This window comes from Corapipo altera, unplaced genomic scaffold (assembly GCF_003945725.1).
Source record: "Corapipo altera isolate COAL_440 unplaced genomic scaffold, ASM394572v1 61411, whole genome shotgun sequence".
Taxonomy (NCBI): Eukaryota; Metazoa; Chordata; class Aves; order Passeriformes; family Pipridae; genus Corapipo; species Corapipo altera.
This window is the reverse complement of record NW_020884875.1, coordinates 30,725,335-30,741,013: the sequence shown is the minus strand read 5'-3', so window position 1 is coordinate 30,741,013 and position 15,679 is coordinate 30,725,335.

Genomic DNA, 15,679 nt, shown 5'->3' with positions numbered 1-15,679 from the left:
GAAGAATGAGATGAATTCCTTTAGAAGACTTTGCTAGTGCTGATTTTATTCACAGTGTGGTCAGCTCCTTTGTAGCACCAGAAAAAAGCCAAACCAAAGTTGTTTAGCACTTTAGAAAAATAAAATTCTTGTTTTTCCCAGCTGCTGTTTTTTTTCATCCAGCACTCTACCTAAAAACTCTGTTGAAGTCTGTGTAGACAGTTTCCAGGCATTTCAGATCCCTTCAGCCAGTTTTTTTAACTCATTTTCTGAACAGTCTCAAAAATGGCCTTTGTTTTCAACAGCAAAAATTATTTTAGATATTTCACCTTGAAAGTGTGAATTTTATTTTTTTCTTACAATAGATGATTTCTTCTGCCTTGATAACTTGAAGGGCTTTTTATTCATGTGATTTTTATTTTATTAACAAAAATACAGACTACATATTATTGTTGTCATCTGACAGTCATCAAGAAGTGGAGTTCTTTTTTATGAGTACTAATTGGAGGGAATGTCTAAGAACATATGTGGTGTACTTTAAATCCCTATCAAAGACAAGTTAGAAAATCAAGGTATGCTCATTCATGAATATGACCTTGGTTTCCACCCTGAAGATGGATGAATTTAAACAGCCCCTTCATGGCACAGTTGCTATGTAAATGGCATAATTAATTAATTTGGAATGGCTTAATTGAAGTGAGTGATCACAGACAAGGTCAGATCAGAGCTGCATTTTGGCCATAATCTACAGTCCTGTGGTTGCGAAAGTATAAATTTTTTCTGATTGGAATTTTTTTTTTGTTTGTTTTTAGGATGAATTTTCAAAGAACATATTTACAGAGATAACCTCTCACCCATCCTGACGGTATCTACTGGATCATCTTTTCTTTCTGCAGAGTGAGTAAATTTCACCAATGTGGAGGTCATTCAGCTACCCAAAACTACAGGGTGGTGAGTGGAAATATGAATTTGACCACCCAAACCTTGAGGGGAAAAATAAATCCATTTCCAGAGTGAAACTGAGGCATCATATGAATATGAGCCCAGCCTCATGATCACAATATATTTTAGGAAGGAACTCTTCTTCAAGAATCCCAGCGCTATGAATACCTAGAGATCCCATAGCTACATTTTGAAGTGTTGTTTTTATTTTGCCCCAATAACAGGATATTTCAGAAGGCTGAGGACAAAGAAAATAGTGTCCAGGACAGTAACTTCTGGACCTCTCCAAACAAAAAAGGGTCTAAGACACAAAAATGGTAGGTTATACATTGTCCCATCAAATCTGGATTTGCCAGAATCTGTGTTAGATGGCAGCTGAAATTATGGTTTGGAGAGTAAATTTTAGAGATAGGTGCCTAAAGTGTCAAAGTTTGGTTGGGATAGGGGTCTTTGCCTATAGAAACTTATACATATCAAATATATTAACCATTATTCTCTTCTGAAAAAAAAATCAGCCTCAAATAAAATCTCTTTTAGTTAGATCCATGATATTATACAGGTTTCCAATAAAATTCCAACACAGTTTACAGAAAGGTATCTCTGAAGAAGGACAATACTATGATTTATACTCAATAGATTCACTTGACTGATCTGAATGCTCTAAGGCAGTCCATTTATTCAAGTAACCTGATCCTTACTTTGTTTATAAGCTGATAATAAAATCCTAGCCTATGGGAGCTCCACAGTATTTGTTAGTATTGGCTATGTGTGCAACAAAATGCAGTCCTGTTTTCATATGTTGATTTATTCTACTCATTCCGTTGCAGATTAAACAGTAAGTAAAACAACTTGTGTGAAACAAGAATATCATGCAGGTTCACCATGAAAGTTTGAATAGGAAGTGGCTTGGTATGTCTACAACAAAAGGTATATAATAAACTGCCTCCTGTCCTGTTGACTTACAGGAAAGCAAAGCTCTGATTTAATTGCTGTGAGCAACAGGACAGAACTTGTCTTCATATTTTTCTGCTGCCAGGCACATGGCCAAAATTACACAGTGGGCTATACATGACATGAAACCACGTCTGAGATGTTTGATTGTTCACTGAATAAGGAGGGCAGATAAAAGACGTGTTCAGAAAACAGGTTATTTTGTGGAAGGAATGGAAGAGATTTCTTTGTGTACAAGCCTGGTCCCCAGGCTGGGGCTTGTTTCACTCACCTGTACCATCTGTGATATGGATTTGGACACAGAGTTAGTCATCAATATTCCCTTTGTAGTCAACAGAGAAAAATAAAGATTTTTAAAACAGAATCTGACTTTTTTAAAATTCCTACATAGTGGTAAAAATTCTTTTTCAATATCAATACCAGAATCTAGTTAAGTAGATTTTAACATTTTATATTAGGCTAAAGGCCTGTGTTATCTGATCTCATTCTACATTTAAGAAATTATCAAATATTACCCCATTCCTTCTCTCCCAAGAGTCATAATTTGTGACTGAGTGAAATAGAACATGCTTAAGGCTGTGTGACCAGTAGAGCTTTCATCTTATAGACATAAGGTTGCATTATTGAAATTCAACACAGAATAAGTTTGAGGACTGATTACAGGTGTATCAAATAGATAATTTGATTTCATGTTTTCCATATTTAAAAACAGTGATATAACCACTGACTGTATATATGATGTGAGGTGGGTGTTATGTCTATGACTGTTTTATGAGTTTAATTCTCCTTTTTGTTTTGCGTACCTCTAAAAACACCACCTTGATTTATTGTTTTAAATGAATAACAAACCAAAAATCAATCATTTGTACCACCCTAATGTCAAAACCAGAGAAAATGAAGAATTTACTAATCTCAGTTCCCTAGGTTTGCTCTGTAGGAGCCCAAAACCAGCTCTCAGCAAAAGAAAGCTCGGTAAAGTTGAATCACAAACCTTGGAAAACAAGGCTGACAAACATCTCGTGATTTAAGAAATTTGGAGCCTTGTTGATGTGCAACCCGGAGATATGGCTCCAAACAGAATTAAGAAAGGACTTTTTGAGATGATTGTTAAAACCATGTCTAAACCCCTGTGATCCCTCTATCCCCCATGTAATCCTACTTGAAGAAAAATTAACTATTTGGAAATTGCAGTAAAAACTTGTGTAACTCCCCAATTAACATAGGTTGTCCCCTTCATTAACATATCCAGCCTCAGATGCCTTTAAAATTGCGTTCTCATGTTCAATAAAGCATTCCAGTTTTCCCCATGCTGGAATTGTGTCTAGCTTTTATTTTTCAGACCGTCACTGACTATATATATGACATGAGGTGGGTGTTATGTCTATGACTGTTTTATGAGTTTAATTCTCCTTTTTTTTTTTCTGAGTACCTCTAAAAACACCACCTTGATTTATTGTTTTAAATTAATAACAAACCAAAAATCAATCATTTGTACCACCCTAATGTCAAAAACGGAGAAAATGAAGAATTTACTATTCTCGATTCCCTAGGTTTGCTCCACTAGTAAAATGAATGTGTCTACACATCTTGTGTCCTTGACTTTGACATCAGTCTTGCAAACATCTTTTCTGCTTCTTTGCTCTGGAGACACACTGGGAGAGCTGGGGGTGTTTGGCTGGGAGAAGAGAAGCCTCCAGGAAGACCTGTATCCTTTCAGTATTTAATGAGGGCCTACAGGAAAGAGGGACTCTATCAGGGAGTGTAGTTACAGGGAGAGGGGTAGCAGTTTTAAACTGACAGATGGGAGATTTATATTAGATATTAGGAAGAAATTTTTTACTGTGAGGGTGGTGAGGCCCTGGCACAGGTTGTCCAGAGAAGCTGTGGCTGCCCCATCCTTGGAAGTGTTCAAGGCTAGGTTGGATGGGGCTTGGAGCAACCTGGGATTGTGGAAGGTCCCTTCCAACCCAAATCATTCTGTGATTCTCTGTGCTCAGGAATAAAACCTGGAGGAAGGAGAAAAGGGGGGCATTAAGAGTTGAGGTGTTTGCCTTCCCAAGTAGCCATTATACTTGCAAGCACAATTTTGTGCTGTTAAAATGCCTTTTATCTCAAGCCATGAGTTTTCTTCCTTCCACTCTTTGAAGGTCTCCCCCCTCCCAGTGGTGATGACTGGTAGGACTCAGATACTGGCCAGTGTTGAACCTCAACAGAGGCTCAGAGTCTTCTGCACCAGGAGACTGTACGAATCCCTCAGTGCTCTTCGCAGAATGGTACGTACACTTATAATTCTTTAACCTTCAAAAGGTATCTGCGTACTCTCAGGGTAAAGAATGTACTTACAGGTTTTTCTGGGTCAGTGTGAGGATGAGGATTAGCATAAAAATGTCTAGTATTTGCATGAATGAGCCCTAATCTTAGTGCAGGATTTAATCTTCAGACTTTTCCCAATCAAAAACCAGGATTTTCTTACATCATTTAGTTAGGATTGAAAAAACTTTATTAAATCTGACAACAAGATTATTACATTTACTTTTAACCTAGTCCCTTTCCAAATGTTTCACAATTAAAATTTCCTGTTAAGCATTACTTTTAATTTTGCATTTTTCCTAGTAGCAAGTGGCCTTTTCTACAATTTTTATAAAAACATTTGGTTGCGAACCATTGAGGGAAAGAGATAAGAACCATGATGCTTGTGGCAACAGAAAGAGTTTTCCAGACAAAACACAGACTGTACCATTGTAGTGAAAGTAAGGCTATAGTAATGTAAGTTAAGTACTAAGAGTAGAGTTAAGTTTTTTTGATAATGCTGTATTGATATGTAGTAGAGAGATTTTGGTTATATTTTAGTTTATTGAAGATTGTATGTTGATTAGAATTTTTTTCAGTTGTTGTGATATGTTGACATTTCGCAGGAGCGAGGGGTGGAGTGTTGTAGTGGTTTGAACCTTGTTTTCCCCCCAGAGGCTAAGAAAAGTGGTAACCCCCAAGGGGTGGAAACCCCTGGAAGTTTTGAAGTTCTGTCCAATGGGCGCTCCTGCAGAAATGTAAACATACCACAACCAGACCGGAAGAGAGGAGTTGTAGTTTGGGTAGTAGAAGAAGTGGCCATGTTGTAGGAGCCACGAGGAGAGGGCAGGAGCCATCTGGGGGGCCTCTGCACCCCCCCCAGCCCCAGTTGGGGGCTACAGAGACTTGGAACAGTGTTAAGCTGGACTATGTGTCTGTAGCTGTGAGCCGGGAGATGTTTTCCATCGTGAGTGAGCAGAGACAGAGCAGAAGCGGCGGCAGCGTCCAGAGGTTATGGCTAAAAGCCAACTGATAAGACCTGAACCAGAGAAGCAGCAGAAGCTAGCAGCAGAGCTACGGAGTTCTGGGGGTAGTAACTGATACCAGACCCCCCAAACTCCTTTGAGACCTCCTGGAAAGGAGGAAGATGATGGACTCTTACTTGAAAGAGCCTTGAAGTGCAACATGCACTGCAGAGAAGAGCTGAGAAGCTCAGAACGTCCTGGGAAGCTGGACCGGGACGGAGAGGAATGCAGAGGGGGTGACCTTGGCTCCCCCCTCGCACTGCTGCCAAGGTGGCAGCCTGAGGCAGGGCACAGAGGCCCTGCAAGGAGCTTGAATCTCCTGGAGATACCAGACTGTCACGAAGCCCCCTGTGCTCGTGATATGACCGTGGCGATAGCGACCTTTGTCTGGGGTGAACGCAGCCCACGGAAGACCCCTTTGCCTGCGTCAAGGGGCCGAGAGGAACTTAGATACTTCCCTCGTGAGTGCTGGCAGAAAGCCAGCCACAGCTGCTGCATGCATGAGATGAGGAGGACCTGCTGCCTTAGAAGAGACTCCTGCTTTTAGGACTGGAAGGGATCTGTCCTTCCTTCCCTCCTGGACTTTTATTTGGAGGGGAGAAGAGATCTGATCCATTGTAAATACTATATGTCATGGTAGAGATAGTTGTGATCGTGTGTATAATGTGTTATAGTATTTATTTGTACAGTCATTGTAATATATTCCCTTTCCCCCCACTTTGAGTCTGGTGTGTTTTGTCTGGAAAAACCTATCTCACATTGGGTTGAGATGTGGGAGGGAACTGGATTTTGGGGCTATCTCAAACCATGGCAGCTTCACTACCCGAAAATAGAACATACTATTTTACATATTGTCCTTTATCATTTAACAAACCTTGTGTTGCCACACACTAATCATTATTTTCTCTGGTCTGTCGAATAAAATAAAATATGGACACTGTGTTACATCAGAGAAGAAAAAACATCTTGATTTTGAGGCAAGCATTTACCAGTAAAGATTCAAATCAGTTCATCATGCTAAATCTCTATTTCACAAATCTTTTCAGGCTCATTTGGCAAATTCTTATTTTCTGACATAAACTATTTGAGTATTTTATAACATTAAGCTTTTCTTTTATGATGTATTTCAATTTGCAATATTTCCTTTGGAGAACAAACTAGAAACACAGAGTATGAGTAACATAAATTCTTTTATAAAAACACTAATATCTGAATGTTAGCAGTATGTAAATTCACGAAAGATAAATGTGGTGAAAGATGATACCTTATGGTAACCTAACAATCACTAAAGAAAAAAATTAATTTGTAGTATACATCCTATTTGATGATATATTGATTCAATATAAAGACTATTGCAGCTGATAGAGCAAATATATACACTGTTAAAAGCATACACATTACATTTCGTGGTTACCCAAAATACAGACTGAGTATTTTTTCTGTTATCATAGAATAGAACTCATTTAGCAGTTGATATGAAATTTGTTATGAGATTGTTAGAGATTTAGAATGTGAAGAGAAGGAGACATAATGAAGTTAGGGAAAAAATAAATAAAACATTTGTAATTTATGCATCAAATTATAAAAAAACCAAACGTGCAAAAACAGAGGTTAAGCATTGATGTCATTGGCCACCTTCCCTGCTTTCAACAAAAATTCTTAACATGCAGTTCTATGGATTTCTTTATTATTTCATATTTACCTGTAGCAAAAAACTTAAGAGCAGTTAGACCTGAACATTTGCATTAATTCGTTTAGGAGCAATTTGCTTAAATTTTTGTCTTACTAGTCAAATGACTTGGTTTAGAATTTATACCTTAGACTGTCAAATGCACTATTATTTACCATCTTTTGTGGCACTGAAATTTAATGTCCTAAGTAATAGTATTTTAATAACCACCAGAACTTCCTGACTGCTGAACCTTGTTCTAGTGAGCCCACATCCAAACCATCTGGCCTGCAAGCCAATACGTAATATAATACAGGGAAATAATAATTTTTTTTTAGTAGAATAAGAGGGTTGTAGGTCAGAGTTTGAATGGCTAGACCTCTAAGATATGAATATTTCTTTCCAGTGCTCTATTATTTGAATGCTACTCACTCAAATAGCCTACATATGATCCCCCTGACTGGTCAATATCTTAGGAATTCACAGTTATGCACCATTCTGTAGGTACCTATAAAAACTATAGGTTAATTTCATAATTCTATAAATACATTCCAGCAAAACACCTTTAAATCTCGTGGCACAACTACTTATTGGAAGGAGTGGCTGAGGGAAGACCAGAAATATAATTTAGTAAGCTTTTAGTGTACTTTTAATTATAGCATATTTTGTATTGGATGGGACCTTTACCAGTCATCTAGTCCAACTCCCTGCGATGAGCAGGGATGTCTTTAACTAAACCCGGTTGCTCAGAGCACTGTCCAGCCTGGCCTTGAATATGTCCAGGGATGGGACATCCAACACCTCTCTGAGTAGCCTGTGGCAATGTTTCAACACCTTCATAAGATGCTTTTTCCTTATATCTAGTGAAAATCTGCTCTCTTTTAGCTTAAAACCATCACCCCTTTTCCTATTGCCACAGTCGGTACTAAAAGGTCTGTGCCCAATTCTCTTATAAGCCCTGAAATAAAGTCTCCCTGCAACCTTCTCATCTCCAGAATAAAAAAACCCAGCTCCCTCAGCCTTTCCTTGTAGGATAAATGACAATTTTGTAGATCTCCTCCAGACTGTGCCAACAGATCCATGTCTTTCCTGTACTGAGAATCCCAGAGCTGAACACAGCACTCCAGATACTCCAGGAAATCAGAGTTTCTGTCGCGGGGGGAAACAGTTTTTCCCCCTGCAGTTATAAAATGGTAAAACCCGAGGGGGTGGTGACCCTTGAAGTTTTGAAGTTTTAGCCAATAAGCACTTCTGCAAAATATAAACATATCACAACCAGAATGGAAGAGAAGGATATTGTAGGTTGTTGTAGAAGAAGGTAGCCATGTTCTGAGGCCATGAGGAAGAAGGGGCAAGAGCCCCTCTGGGGGGCCACAGCCCCCCCAGCCCCCGGCTGGGGTCATAGAAACTCAGAAACAGTGTTAAGCTGAACTGAGCTCTGTGACTGAGAGGCTGGAAGTTTTTGTTCCCTCCACCGTGAGTGAGCAGAGACAGAGCAGCGGCAGAAGCAGCGTCCAGAGACTGTGGCTAAGAGCCAAAAGATAAGAAAGCAACAGCATGCAGCTGAACAAGGAAGACACGGAGTTGTTCGAGGCAGAAAGAGAACCAGCAGCAGAGAGACAGAGTTTTGGGGGTAAGAACTGAACCAGACCCCCCAAAACCCTTGGAGACCCCTCCTAGAAAGGAGGAAGATGATGGACTCTTACTTGAAAGAGCCTTGGAGTGCTACAGCACTTGCAGAAAGGAGCTGAAGAGCTCCGAGAGGAATGCGTAGAGGGTGACTTTGGCCTTCCCCCCTCGCCACTGCTGCCAAGGTGGCAGCCTGAGGCAGAGCACAGGAGCTCTGCAAAGGGGAATTTGAATCCCCTGAAGATAGGGACCGTCGCGAAGACCCCTGAGCTTTGTGATATGACGTAGTGAAGTGACCCTTGTGAACACAGCCTATGGAAGAAGACCCTCACTTGGAAGACGAGTGGCTGAGGGGCTTGGATATCCCCTTGTGTGTGCTGGCAGAGATCCAGCTACAGCTGCATGCATGAGAGAGAGATAGACTGCTACTCTGAAGAAGCTGCTGCCCTGAGAGTTGGAAAGGATCTTTCCCTTCTTCCCTCCTGGACTTTTATGTGGAGGAGAGAAGAGATTTGATCCATTGTAAATACTTATGTCATGGTAGAGGTAGCTAAGATTGTATATAATGTACTGTAGTATTTATTTGTACAGTCATTGTAATATATTCCCTTTCCCCATTTTGAGTCTGGTGTGATGTCTGGAAAAAAACATCTCATTGAGTTGAGATGTGGAAGGGGGCTTAGACTAGGGAACTGGATTTTGGAGTTCTCAAACCATGACAGTTCCATAAAACTAGAATATTCTTTCATGCCAGAATTGTTATTTACAAAATTCTGTTTATTTTGGTGAAGCGGTAGATCACAGTATTCTTCAAAGACTTAAGGTAATTAGCAGTATGTAGTCTATAACAGTCACAACTGTTCTTTAATAGAAATTGTTGCCTATAGTTATATTGTAATTACTGCGTGTATCTTACAATAATGATATTTGTTGCACCTCTGGCCACCAGGGTGTTTTTTAATATTGCCAAGTGCTTAGCTCCTTTTCCCTGCATCTGGTATAAATGTAGCTCTCTTTAAATCTGGTGCACAGTTATTATCCTGCCATTATAAATAACTCTACTCTATAATTTTAAAGACAAAAAGAATATTGATCTGCAAGGAACATCCCTCTACAAGTAACAGCTCCTGTGAGTTTGAGACTGCACATTACTTTCTGATCTTCCTCATCAAAATCAACTTTATTTAAAAAAAAAATGTTTGTAGTTACATCTGGGTTTTTTTAGATAGAGTTATGACATGGTCAAACAGCAAAGTGAAATATATATACAAATAAAGATTTTTTTTATTTTTTTTCTGATTATTGTGGCTTTAGCAAACAATTACAAAGTGCAGAACTCTTCATTAGATGTAGCAGAAAGAATTAACTCCCTGCTTTTACTGGCAGTGATTTAATTCCTTGGTAATTTGAGGCAATCCTGGTGACACCAGTTGTGTCCCTGAGTCTATAAAAAATGGTTTATTTAACTGGAGAAGGAGACTAAAGGTGTTAGTGTATCTTAATATGGAATGGCTAATGATAGGTGAAGTGGTTAGACTTTAGGTTACATAAAGTTTTTTGCTGTTCTGTCAGTCTATATTTTTCTGGAATTTATGCATGATTTTTTTCTGGAAGACTTCTACAGACTGATCACAAATGGTTTTTTAAAGTATATATTGTCCTACTACTAAGGAGATGCCAACTGGTATGTTTTATGATAAATTTTATTTATTCACACACGTTTCTTGGTCTTCAGGGTTGACAACAGATGTATCTGCTCAGAGTGGTTGCTGCATATGGATCAGAAAGAAAAGTCTTTTTTTTCAGAGACGATATTAGTGTATGGACACAGGTTAGATATGTTTGTTTACATTGTATTAGGTCTGACCTATATAGTACCACTGACACTGATTTCTGTGAACTCATACTGACTTCATCATTTGACTTATGCTAACAATAAGTTACATCTGGTGATCACTGGCAGACTAATTTCTAGAAGACTTAAAAATAAAAACCATGTGAGGGAAAACTCTCCAATGTTTGCAGGAATTTTATAAAGTACTTAAGAGATTAAGCACATTGTATGATTTACCTACTACAAATTTATTTTAAAATAAAAGTCCTAGCATATATTCAAATTTTATTTTTTTTTTAATAAAATGTCACCTTTCCACAGAAGTTCTGCCTCTATCCTGCAGTTAGGTGCAGCTTTGTCCCACATTTTCTTAATGCCAATTTGAGTAACTTTTTGTCAAAGAATCAAAGAGAAAACAACCTGAGATAGTCTATGATTCTGTGATTCTATGATTAATGAATTTGCTGTCTGTGGTTTTAGTGTTTCTAAATAGTGGGACTTTTCTTGTCTGTGAGGCGAAGTGGTTCATATATTTTGAACTTTATAGATAAAAAGGAGTTAATAGTTCTCCAGTATTCAGAAAAAATTAATTTAGAAAGGTTTCCCATTGTTTGCTGTGTACAATCTCATATCATGTCAAAATACTGCTTTTGGTGAGTCTGCAGGGTGGAATGGATTACCTCTTGTTATGGTGCCTGTCACATAACTATGGACAGTTCTTTTCTAAAGATAATTTTAGATTAATTATCTTAATGAAATGGAGAGCATTACTGGAATTTGAAGATTTCTGTCACTTCTACAGTGTATTCCCTTTCTCCTCTTCAAAAAGATCACATCAATCATTTGTATGTTGCACAGGTGGGATGTGGTTCATACTTGGAGTTTTTAAGCCTTTTTTAAATAGTTGACAGCAGACTGCTTAGAGTTGTTAGATACTTTTTCCTCTGTTTCTTCCATGAAAGGTACTTTTAATTAAGTAGAGTGGACAGGTTTACTGGGCAAATTTCACAAGGAGAATTTGTGATGTGCTTTTGTTTGCTGGGTAGTATTGCAATGATCCTTCAACTACCTCTGGGATTTAGCACATTTCCATGGGGTAAAAGCATATCAAGCAATGTTAGCTTCACTTTTAGAGGTAGTGCATTCTTAAAAAGATTAATTGGTTTAGACTTGTCTCTGCACTTGATACAGTGATATTGTGTCCTGGAGATAATTGCACACTTACTTAATTCATGCTTACACTTGAACAAGAGTTGTGAATAAATATTTCTTTTGTTGTTTAATTTGAAGAGATTCACCTGATGGAGAAGATGCTTGAATGTTCAGTCCTGTGCAAAAGGCAGAAGAAGAGCGCTGAATTTACACAACTGACTGGTGCTAGAGTACCCCAGTACAGAAATTTTGGATTGAAATCCCACCTCTAATGAAACACAAGGCTATATTCTAGCAAGTATCCCTTTCTCTTGTGAAGGTACTCCCGTATTTTAGAGTCAATGCGTATTAGTCACGAAAATCCACAGTTCTCTCTTAAGCTGATATTTTTTCTTACTCATTGGGAAAATGGTATATTATGTACTAAAGGGACTGCACATCATCCTTCTAAGGGAAAAGGTACTTTTTTTTCTCTTAGAAGAGGGGAAATTGGATGTCCATCTCTAAAGGAAAGCTCAAAGGTGTTTATCTCTTGAGCTTTATATCCAAGTCCTCAAAAAATGTCCCTAGTGCTTAAAAGTCACTTTTTACCTCACTAGTAAAGTGACAGATTCCTTCTTCATTCACTCGTCCACTCTCAATCTTGCCATTATAATTGGACTAACTTTGTTTTAGAAATGTGTGTCTTCAGTTAGAAGGTGTATTATCTTGTCTCAACAATATGTATTTCTTTGATGCTCAAATTACCACTTATGAATTTAGGCAAGATTTCCAAATACATTTCTACGACTGCTTCCCCTTGGTCATGGAAAAAGCTTTGTGTTCCTGACTGATATGGTTTGAAGCTGGCTCCCTGCCAAGTCTCCAAACCTTACCACAAGAAGTCCCGTCCCCCCCCCCCCCAAACCTCAGGGAGAAGAGGGAGAAAAACAACCAAGAAAACCGAAACGAGAGAGAGACAGCTAAAGCAATATATAAAAATATATTTACACTTGTGTTACAGTTATATACAATTGAAATATATATACAATTTCACAAAGGAAAGGGAAGGGGGAAGGGAAAAGGAACAAAACCAAAATAAAATATATATATATCCCGATTAGTAGCCCAATATCTAGCACTAAAAGAGTTAGTAAAGAAATATCTCACTGCTCTCCTTGGGACAACCGAAAGTTGCTCTGGAACGATCGCCAGCAACCTCCGCCTCCCAAGGTCGACAAGGCCTTACCAGGCCTCGCTCCCCAACATGGCAGACTCAGTGGCAGGGAACCTGCACCTCCAAGCCGCCGGAAGGAAAGAGAGTGAAGGCCTTCCCTCCTTTCTTCTTCGTAGGGAATACTGGGTGAATCTGGACTCTTCCTTGGGTACAAACTGGTCACCAAGGAAGGCCTAGACCAAACTACTACACAGACCTTTGATTAAATAACTGCCTCCACGAGGCTTTGGAGATTCTTGAATATACAGGGTTCTTTGTGGATAACTGGACAAGTAATCATCAATTGCATTCTAGACAATGCAATGGAAATAGGCAATAGAGAGAGGTTGTAGAAGCATAAAAAAGGGCATGGAAAAGCTGACTTTTGCATCCAATACAGTAGGGAGACTTGAAATGGGAAAATTTGTTTTCTGAGTCAAGGAGATAATGCGGGATAACTCCTTTATGCTGGAACTTAGCCTTCCTGTGCTCTTATAAGATGCATGACTTTTATTTTTTTCACAAGGCATATTTACAAAAGCCATTTTTGTTCCAAAAAGTACTATTGAAATTATTCAGACCATGGAAATGTCCAGAATAAATATCAGGTAATACTTTTATGAGAAAAAAAATGCTTTACTTACACATATGTAAACTAGAAAATGAATTTGTCCTTATTACATAAGGCAAGTCAGATTGTATGTTTTCTTAACTGCCTAGTCAACTAGAGGTAAATTTTAATTTTTTTCTCCCTAAAACAGAGCCTGTATTACCTTCATATCTGCAAATAACTTACAAACAGTAGGACATCTCAAAGTTATTTGTGATATTTTTTTTCTACCTTAAAAGAAGACAGATATTCTACCAAAATAAATTATTCAGGGGCTAAACTGAAGATCAAATAATGAATTTCATGTCAAAAAAGTACAGAATAGAGGGTAGAAAAATGAAATTCTTTCATTGACAGCTAGACTATGTGTGGCTGTTCATGTTATAGTTCAGTAAACACTCTGGTGGGATAAAATGTTCATTCTGCTTGTGAACCTGGAATAAATTTCAGAAGATAAAGGACAGAAATGAACTAAATAGAAATGTGCTAGATGCTCATGATTCAGATAATCTGTATGTCTGATAATCAGAATACTGACAGTGAGGAGTTCACATCTTTTAAATCAAGATATAATACTTAAGGCAATTATTTGATATGAAAAACAAAAACATAGGTAACTCTAAATGATGCGTTTAATGAAGTCCCTTATATTTTTAAACTATTCTGTAGCAATTTTCAGCTCAATGCTCCTCATTCAGAAGGAGCAAATAAATCTTGAAACCTTCCTCCCTCTTTGTACCAAAATCCAGTCTCAGGGCATTTAAATACCACCCAAGGCAGGCGCAGGGCTTCATCCCAGATGTCCCCTCAGCAGCAAGAAAACAGCTTATGCAACCCTGACAGCATGATAGAAATTACTGTCCAACCTCTGAAATTCCTGTGGCACTTGCTGGCACCAGCTGAAAAAATGTAGTAAAGTATATTTCAGAAAAACTTGTAGTGAAAGGCTGGTAACAAGCCAAGATGCTCATCACAGAGCTGGGGATATAGTCACACCTCCTCTGTAAGATAAAAACTCGTTCTGAGAGCTCCAACAAGGGTGTCCATAATCCTTAGGGCAAGAATGAATGTTTGTACCAAGAACAAAGCTTTTAGAAGTGATCCTTATTCAAGAAAAAGATAATTTTCTGTGGCTGTTTGAATACAGCTACTTTACGGTCAGGTGGTGAAATTACTAATTTGCGAGTTATGATTCCCAGTGCTCATTAACAGGGCTCCAGGTGGACTTTTGGGACAACCCAATGGCTTGTAAAAAGTCTTAAAAGAATGACATAGGATATAAGACTTTCTTCTACTCATAGTAAAATAAGCTTTTTTTTTTTTTTTTTTTTTTTTTTTAAAGTAATTATAGCTTTAAGGTTCTTCTGTGATGCAGTGCTGGGAAGGGAAGGAGACTGCTTTCTTCCTCTGTTACCTTGTTTTCAAAAGAAGAAAAAGCAGGCTCCTGGGCTAGCAGGAAGGCCTGACAGACTAATCTTCATTCTTTATTTATTTCCGGTGTGCAGATACCACAATGTGCAAACAAAATGTTTCTCCGATGTTGCTGTGCAACACATATGGCTTTCTTGTAATGAAAAAACACCCAGTGTATTTTGACACATCCCTGGAAAACCACAAAGTAAAGATTGTTGCTAAATATATGATAATACAAAAGTGTTTGCAAATGTGAGTCCAGTAATAATGATTTTTTTCCCCCTGAATGTGTTTTCTTGCACCAAAGCTAAAAAGTAAATATTCTCTGAGGACCATTTAGGGAGGATATAAGATACTTCATGTGTATGAATATTTTGTTTTCATCTTCATAGGCAGAAGGATAAACAACATTTCTTTCTTTCAGGGACATCTTGCCCAGGTGGAAGCCCTACCACCTGCCAGCAAGAGATGTGTGAGTGATCAAGACAAAAGAAAAATTAATCAGTATCCAACTGCTGGAATGTTAGAAGGAGTTTCTCAGCAAAACATGAGAACATCAGGTGGATGAAAAAGGTGAGCTATTACTGGTATATTGTTTCCATGAGGCAGCATGACAGAAAAGTGCAATATAAACAACCAATTCAACGTGGGGAGGTGATGGAGCAGCTTCCTGACATGGAAAACTCGTGTCTGCAGCCTCCTCTCCGCCCCATGAGCTTGGTAGGCAAGGTCAGATCAGAACCTCACCAAACATGAAACACAGCTATTCTTTCAGGTATGAAAAGTGCAGCAAAAATGCAGGAAGGACATATCTATAACTCCACACATTGCATGTGAAAAAATCATGGAGAGAGCTCTTGTAGGATTCACATTTAACAAAGACATAATAATAATACATCAGTTTTTCCCTCCTCCCAGTCTGTTACTGCCCTTTGTTGCTCAATTGGTAAAAACTGAGCATGTTTATCTTATGCATTTATTTAATTTTATT